Below are 8,690 nucleotides of genomic sequence, written 5' to 3'. Positions count from 1 at the left end.
AAGAATAACCGGATGCCTATTGATTGGTTCTTCCGTTGTGGATGACGCCACGGTCGAATTGTCAAGGTCGTCCAAGTAGGAGGTGACAAATGGACATGGGAACGACATCACACTCCAATGTGTCTTCGTATCCGCCAATCTTGAAGGAGACTTGAACGGTGTGCTCCACTTTGATGGTGCCGGAGCCGCTAAGCCATTGGACATTGTAGGGACAAGGATGCTTCTTCTTGACCAATTGTAGCTTGGAACATAGCTCTTCACTTGCCAAATTGTGGCAACTTCCTCCGTCGATGATGACCTTCACGAAACGTCCATTGATGCCCGCTTTGGTGTGGAACATGTGGCAACGTTGGTCTTTGTCTTATTGGTGTTGATGCGTCAAGGCCTTGGAGACAACAAGAGCGGGGCATGACTCATTGTCACAAAAGACTTGATCAACTACATCTTCATTCACTTGCCGATGCATAGCCACATGCTCGGGCATCCATTTCTTCCTCACTCATCGAGTCGTAGGTGCCATCATCGTTGGCGATCATGGTGCGTCGGGTGGGGCACTCAAATGTCTTGTGACCGCGTCCTTGACATGTGAAGCATTTGATGGAACTCGTCTTGACAGTCTCATCCGTTGGAGTACATGATGATTAAGCTCTCAGCTTGTAGTTGCTTGTAGTATGAGGATGACGTGACACTATGAGGAAATACCTTATAGGTAGCAGCTTAACAGTAGCGAGGGGTAATAGCCCCTCGTTGCTGTTAACTAGCAGCAACAAGGGCACAGAGCACACGCTACAGGTCAGACTTAACATTAGCACGGGCCCACGACCAAAGCGCTGCTGCTAAGTGGCCTATGTTTGCAAGGAACACCTCTGAGTGTTCGATGCAAGTTTTCATAGATGTTTTTATATATGTAGTAGTAGTAGTAGTAGTAGTAGTAGTAGATGAGTAGTTGTGACAATGTGAAGCTAGTTTCGTTTTGAATGATGGTTGATTCGGATAGCGTTTCAAGTTTAAGCTTATTCGTATAAAAAAGAACTTGACTATGTTCATGCTTAAAAAAGAACATGTGTATGTGTACGGACATCTTTGTATCGCAAGGAAAATTTGAGTGGCCTATGTTTTGCCGGAGTGTTGATTCATTTCCATTCAAAAATAGATGTGGAAGAGGCAAAGGGAAGAGCGGGGTTGCCGAATTGGCAAATTTCATGCGCTCGATATGTCCTATTTTAGCATAGGCCATGCTAGATTTTTCCGTGAATTTTAGCGTGACTTGTGCTAGAATATGCAGGAAATATCGAGTGCCCTGGATTTTCCAGAAAGAGAATTAAACAACATTCCGGGTTGACTTTAAGTCTGTCGGGGCTCCATACATGGCGGTCAAAAAATAGTGAGGGAGAGTGTCCACCATATATGAGAGAAGAAGCATGCCAATAATTGTCGTGGGGTTCGCTTCTTCTTCTTTCCCAGGTGCTAGATACTTTGGTGTAATGCACTTTGGAAAGAAAGGAGGAGCGACCATAACCAATGGTCGAAATATCTATGAGGGAGTGTCCACCATATACTGTCAAAATATCAGAGAGGAACAATCCCGACTATTGTCGTGGGGGTTGCTTCCTCTTCCTTCTACTCGTGATATACCTTGGTAATGCACGAGAGTAGGAGGGTAAGCGACCATCGCCGATGATGCAAATAACTATGAGGGAGTGTCCACCATATACTGTCGAAATATAAGAGAGAAAGAATCCCAACTGTTGTTGTGGGGTCGCTTATGCCTCGTTCACGTGTGCTAGACATTTTGGTGTAATGCACTCGGGAATGAAGGGAGGAGCGACAATCACCGACGGGCAAAATATTAGATAGGGAGTGCCCACCCACAACGGCAGCATGGTCCAAACACAACAGTCCAATGAGAGACCTGTTGGGTGTGCACGGAACACCCACCACACGCTGCGCCGCTGTTGCCCATCGGCAGCTGTTGGCGGATGCCATTGCCGCCACACCACCGTCGAAAGCCAGGGCCATTGCCCACTCCGTTGGCGCGGCCCAAAGGCGGGATGTGGCCATCGTGGCCACCACCCCACTTCCAGCCACCGTGGCCATCGCCCGCTCCACCGCCGTGGCCTGAAGGCGGGAGGTGGTCGTCATCATCGGCCCCCGTGGGCGCTGATACGTCTCCAACGTATCTATAATTTTTTATTGTTCCATTCTATATTATATTCTGTTTTGGACATTAATGGGCTTTATTATACACTTTTATATTATTTTTGGGACTAACCTATTAACCGGAGGCCCAGCCCAGAATTGCTGTTTTTTGCCTATTTCAGAGTTTCGCAGAAAAAGAATATCAAACGGAGTCCAAACGGAATGAAACCTTCAGGAACATGATTTTTGGAACAAACGTGATCCAGATGACTTGGACCCTACGTCAAGACATCAACCAGGAGGGCACGAGGTAGGGGGCGTGCCTACCCCCCTGGGCGCGCCCTCCACCCTCGTGGGCCCCACGTTGCTCCACCGACGTACTTCTTCCTCCTATATATACCTACGTACCCCCAAACTACCAGATACGGAGCCAAAAACCTAATTCCACCACCGCAACCTTCTGTGCCCGTAAGATCCCATCTTGGGGTCTTTTCCGGAGCTCCGCCGGAGGGGCATCGATCACGGAGGGCTTCTACATCAACACCAGCCTCTCCGATGATGTGTGAGTAGTTTACCTCAGACCTTCGGGTCCATAGTTATTAGCTAGATGGCTTCTTCTCTCTTTTTGGATCTCAATACAATGTTCTCCCCCTCTCTTGTGGAGATCTATTTGATGTAATCTTCTTTTGCGTGTGTTTGTTGAGACCGATGAATTGTGGGTTTATGATCAAGTTTATCTATGAACAATATTTGAATCTTCTCGGAATTCTTTTATGTATGATTGGTTATCTTTGCAAGTCTCTTTGAATTATCAGTTTGGTTTGGCCTACTAGATTGATCTTTCTTGCAATGGGAGAAGTGCTTAGCTTTGGATTCAATCTTGCGGTGTCCTTTCCCAGTGACAGTAGGGGCAGCAAGGCACGTATTGTATTGTTGCCATCGAGGATAACAAGATGGGGTTTATATCATATTGCATATGTTTATCCCTCTACATCATGTCATCTTACTTAAAGTGTTACTCTGTTCTTATAAACTTAATACTCTAGATGCATGCTGGATAGCGGTCGATGTGTGGAGTAATAGTAGTAGATGCAGGCAGGAGTCGGTCTACTTGTCTCGGACGTGGTGCCTATATACATGATCATACCTAGATATTCTCATAACTATGCTCAATTCTGTCAATTGCTCAACAGTAATTTGTTCACCCACCGTAATACTTATGCTCTCGAGAGAAGCCACTAGTGAAATCTATGGCCCCCGGGTCTATTTTCCATCATATTAATCTCCCATCAACAAGTTATTTCTAGCGTCGTTTTTATTATGCTTTCTTCACTTTGCATCTTTATCATAAAATACCAAAAATATTATCTTATCATATCTATCAGATCTCACTCTCGTAAGTGACCGTGAAGGGATTGACAATCCCTTTATTGCGTTGGTTGCGAGGATTTATTTGTTTGTGTAGGTGCGTGGGACTCGTGCGTGGCCTCCTGCTGGATTGATACCTTGGTTCTCAAAAACTGAGGGAAATACTTACGCTACTTTGCTGCATCACCCTTTCCTCTTCAAGGGAAAACCAACGCAGTGCTCAAGAGGTAGCAGGCGCCAGCCAACAGTCGACCGCCGGGGTCATCACCCGCTCCGCCACCGCTGCTCGAAGGCGGGAGGCGGAGGTGGAGGCCCGCATGAGGAGCGCCTCATCGAGCATAGAAAGAGCCTTATCGCCACCTTGGCGACAGCACACGTCGTCGCAAAGACGAGGAATCAGGAGATCTATGAGGAGAACCACCGCTTCGAGAGGGGTCGTCTGGAGCGGCAGAGGTTGTTCGAGGTGAGCGTCGCTGAAGGTGCAGCAGTGGAATGCACCGTATTGCAGTTGTCCAGCTCGTCGGTAGGCTCCTCCTCCTCTGCCTCTTACTGAGCGTTCTTAGCATAGGAGAGGGTGCCAAAAGTAATATAAAGCCCCTCCGTAGTAGTATTTAGGGGCTATTTTGTTCAGTTCATCTGACTATAGATGTGGTGGAACTGTACAACGTACTTAAAATTAGCTAGTGTATATAGTTGAACTAGCCATTTCAGTACGTGGTTGGCAACAATTGGGGAAAAGTTTGGTCGGTTCAGCTGTCGAGTTGAACTGTTTGTATAAAGAACGACTACTTAATCTATGAATAAAATTTATGCTTAATTACTGAATTTTAATTGCAAAAATTAGATAGTGGTAGTGATTTTTAGCTACATATTTTGACAAATCACAGTGTTACAAGGTTGACAAGTGGCAACGTTACTAGATCAACAAATGTAAATCTTTCCAGTTTGACAAATGGCAATATACCCAATATGACAGATGCAAATCTTACCAAATTGTCTGTACGTGGTTGCACATGGGTCATCCAAAACAACCGTTTGCGTTGAAGGGATTTACAAATCCTGGTCGACACATTTTCTCTTGGCTTAGCGCCGAAGTCTGGCTTTGCATACCATATTCAATCTGAACCGTTTGCGTTGAAGAGATGCAGAAATCCCGCGCTGTGAATTTTCCCTTGACTTACTGGGGAAGACCATAGCTCTCACTTTGCATACATGTGTTAACATTTGCGATGAAGAGCTTCACAAATCCTGCTCGGCACATTTTCCCTTGGCTTCCTGGGGAAGCTGTCGGTTTGCATACGGGTGTTCTAACTAAAATGCTTGCGATGAGTATTTTATATTTAAAACCCATTGATGTTTTTTAAAGAAAATCGTTGATAAGTCTGTACATTAAGAGAGAAAAACGCAAGTTCGTTCAAACCATAGCTTTCATTTATTCACAGTGTGAATTTATATTCATATGATCAAGATACAGTATTAAGGCAAAAAAAATATTTCCGGCGGTGGCGGAGGCGGCGTGCCACGCCGGCGTTGTCGTTGTTGTACTTCGGGACGCCGTTGTTAAAGTCTTCAAGGCAGCACAAAATGTTCTTCACATGGAAATCAAACATCATGTCGTCGCGCGATCGACGGGCGGGGTGCGGGAGGATGGCAACCGGCGGCGCTGCGTGGTAGCGGTCGACGGTGGCATCCCATGTCGCCGAGGGGGGCGCGCGCATGGGCACGAGCGCGATGGGTGCGGGCAAACGCACGGGGACCGGCGCCATGGTGGGTGCAGGGGCACGCATGGGCACAGGCGCTGGCGCTGGCATGTACACGAGCTCGCACGGGTGCGCGGAGACCTCGCTGATGCCCGTGGCTTTCAGCTCTATGATAGTGCTCGGCGACTAGACCATCAATGCTACAGGGATGGTCGCTAGCGCGGGCACGGGGATAGGACCTGGGACGGGCGCGGGGGCAGCAACCGCCGCGGCCAGCTCATTCAGGACGATATCCATGAGGCCCCGTTCCTTCTTATTTTCAATCTCCTCCGGCTCGGAGTCCACTTCACCAAACTTGAAGACTAGTTGTAGAAGATCCTTCTGCGCCATGGCATTGGTGGAGGTATGCAGGAGGGAGGGGAATGGGAGGCGAACAGTCAGGCCGCCCGTACTAAACAGCGGCTTGGGCGCCATTAATGGAGAGGATGTGAGCAAGGCGGGCAGCCATGGAAGTCAAAGGGCTCACTTTCCAGTGAGCTTGCGCAGCGTATAGCTCGCACGCTTCTTTGTGAGCCTGCGCATTAGAGGACAGCTTGCACGCCTCTCGATCAGCCCGCCCATCGGACTGCGCTCGCACGCCTCCCATTCAGTCTAGCAGCTGTCCGCACGGCACCTCCTATAGCCATAAAAAGAGAGACACATGGCGTCACGTGAATGGTTAACAGAACGCACCCTATTTAAATTATACAAACGTTTGAGATGTTAAAGAGGCAGCTGTTTGTTTCAAAATGCCTTTGTTGGCTGTTATTCGAGTGCGCCTTCTCTCAAAATGGACAACAAAAATACAACATCATGTCGGGTGCTATTCCATGATAGCATGCCAAGTTCCATGAATTTCAGACGAGTTTTGGATTTACTAGAATTAAAAAACAAAGTATCTCAACATTTTGCCGGCAATCAACAATGCCCTGGTGTTTGAAATTCATTGCCATTTCTTGCATGGGACCTAAGCATGCACTCAAGGACACACATTTGATATGTCAACCCATTTTTCTACACTTGAGCATGTGCATGTAGTTCAAATTTGATTATGCACATAAAATGCCTAGAAAACCCAGTTAATGTATAAAAATTTCCAAGTGAACCCCGAAAAATCCCAAAAATTGACACGACACTCCTATAGTTCTATGTTGACACTAGAAAAAATTTGAAAGCAAGTAGAGGCAATGGATATCGTTTCGTCCCCAAAGGTGGCACGTTCCCTACCGAAACCATCAGGCTTGTTGTGAGAAGCTCTGGTTTGCGAGAATCTTATACCCAAACCTGCCCCAAATGGGACAAATTTTTACCACACCATGTTGATGCCGCTCCATGATAGCATGTCAAGTTTCAAGAATTTCAGACAAGTTTTGGATTTACTAGAATTTAAAAATGATGTATCTCAATGTTTGCGGCCGAGTGACGGTGGCAAGGTCTTTGACATTCATTCCCATTTCTTGCATGGGGCCCAAGCATGCAACCAAGGAAACATATTAGATTTTTCAACCAATTTACATGCATTGGAGCATGTGCCTGTAGTTCAAATTGGAATTATGCACATAAATTTATATAAAACTTAGTTAATGTATAACAATGTCCAAACGAACCCTAAAAAAGTCCTAAAATTTACACAACACTCATGTTGTTCTATCTTGACCCTAGAAAAAAAATTGAAATCAAGAAGAGGCAACGGATAACGCTCCCTACCATAACCATGAGGCTTGTGAGAAGCCCTAGTGTGTGAGAAGCTTATACCCCAACCTGTCCCAAATGGGACAATATTTTTACCACGGCATGTTGGTGCCGTTCCATGCTAGCATGTCAAGTTTCAAAAATTTCAGACGCGTTTTCGATTTACTAGAATTTAAAAACCATATATCTCAATGTTAGCGGCCGAGCGACGGTGGCAAGGTGTTTGACATTCATTCTCATTTCTTGCATGGGACTTAAGCATGCAGCCAAGGACACGCATTTCAATTTTGAACCCATTTATATGCAATGGAGCATGTGCATGTAGTTCAAATTTGAATTATGCACATAAGTGCATAGAAAACTCAGTTAATGTATAAAAATGTCCAAGCGAACCACGAAAAATCTCAAAAAGTGACACAACACTCCTATTGTTCTATGTTGACACGAGAAATTTTTTGAAAGTAAGAAGAGGCAACATATATCGTTTCGTCCCCAAAGGTGGCACGTTCCCTACCGAAACCATTAGGCTTGTTGTGAGAGAAGCTCTGGTTTGCGAGAAGCTTATACCCAAACCTACCCCAAATGGGACAATATATTTACCATGACATGTTCATGCCGTTCCGTGATATCATGTCAAGTTTCATGAATTTCAGACGAGTTTCCGATTTACTAGAATTTTAAAACCATGTATCTTAATGTCAGCGGTCGAGCAATAGTGTGAAGGTGTTTGACATTCATTCTCATTTCTTGCATGTGACCTAAGCTTGCAACCAAGACACACATTTAATTTTCCACCCATTTTTATGCACTGGATCATGTGCATCTAGTTCAATGTTTAATTATGCACATAAATGCCTAGAAAACCCAGTTAATGTATAAAAATGTCCAAACGATCCCCAAAAAATTCCAAAATTTAACACGACACTCCTGTTGTTCTATGTTGACACCAGGAAAAAAATTGAAAGCAAGAAGAGGTGATGGATATCGTTTTGTCCACAAAGGTGACACGTTTCCCTAACTTTACCATGAGGCTTCTTGTGAGAAGCTCTGGTTTGTGAGAAGCTTATATCATAACCTGCCCCAAATGGGACAACATTTTTTACCCCAACATGTTGATGCCATTCCAGATAGCATGCCAAGGTTCTTGAATTTCAGATGGGCTTTGGATTTACTAGAATTACAAAAGCAAGTACCTCAATGTTTGCCGGAGAGCCATGATGCCGTGGTGTTCGAAATTCATCCCCATTTCTTGCATGGGTCATAAGCATAAACCCATGGAGACATATATGATTTTACAACCCATGTTGGTGCACCAGAGCACGTGCATGTAGTTTAATTTTGAATTATGCACCTGAAATGGCTAGAAAACCAAGTTAATGTATAAAAATGTCCAAACGAACCCTGAATAATTCCAATTTTTTAGACACACCTATAGCTGCATGTTAACTGCAGATAAAAGTTCTAGCAATTCAAACACCCTCCATTGTCGCTGTGACCCCGTTATGTAATTCAAATCAAGATGAAAAATCAAGTAGATCGCACACAGTTTGTTATCACCAACCATGTAAGATGCAGTACAAAATATCTTGGAACACCGTCGGAGTATAGTATGCCTATGGCTTACGAAAGAAGGTGCATCGGCTAAAGTCCACAGCCGGCGTGTCAAGCGCACTAGCTCGCTCCCCAAATATCATTTCACTACTCAATCATCGCCGGTGAAAGATGGGGACGTGGACCCGCATCGTGAGGGCA

The sequence above is a fragment of the Aegilops tauschii genome, chromosome 3 (genome assembly GCF_002575655.3).
Source record: "Aegilops tauschii subsp. strangulata cultivar AL8/78 chromosome 3, Aet v6.0, whole genome shotgun sequence".
NCBI lineage: Eukaryota > Viridiplantae > Streptophyta > Magnoliopsida > Poales > Poaceae > Aegilops > Aegilops tauschii.
Note: the sequence above shows the minus strand (reverse complement) of the source record.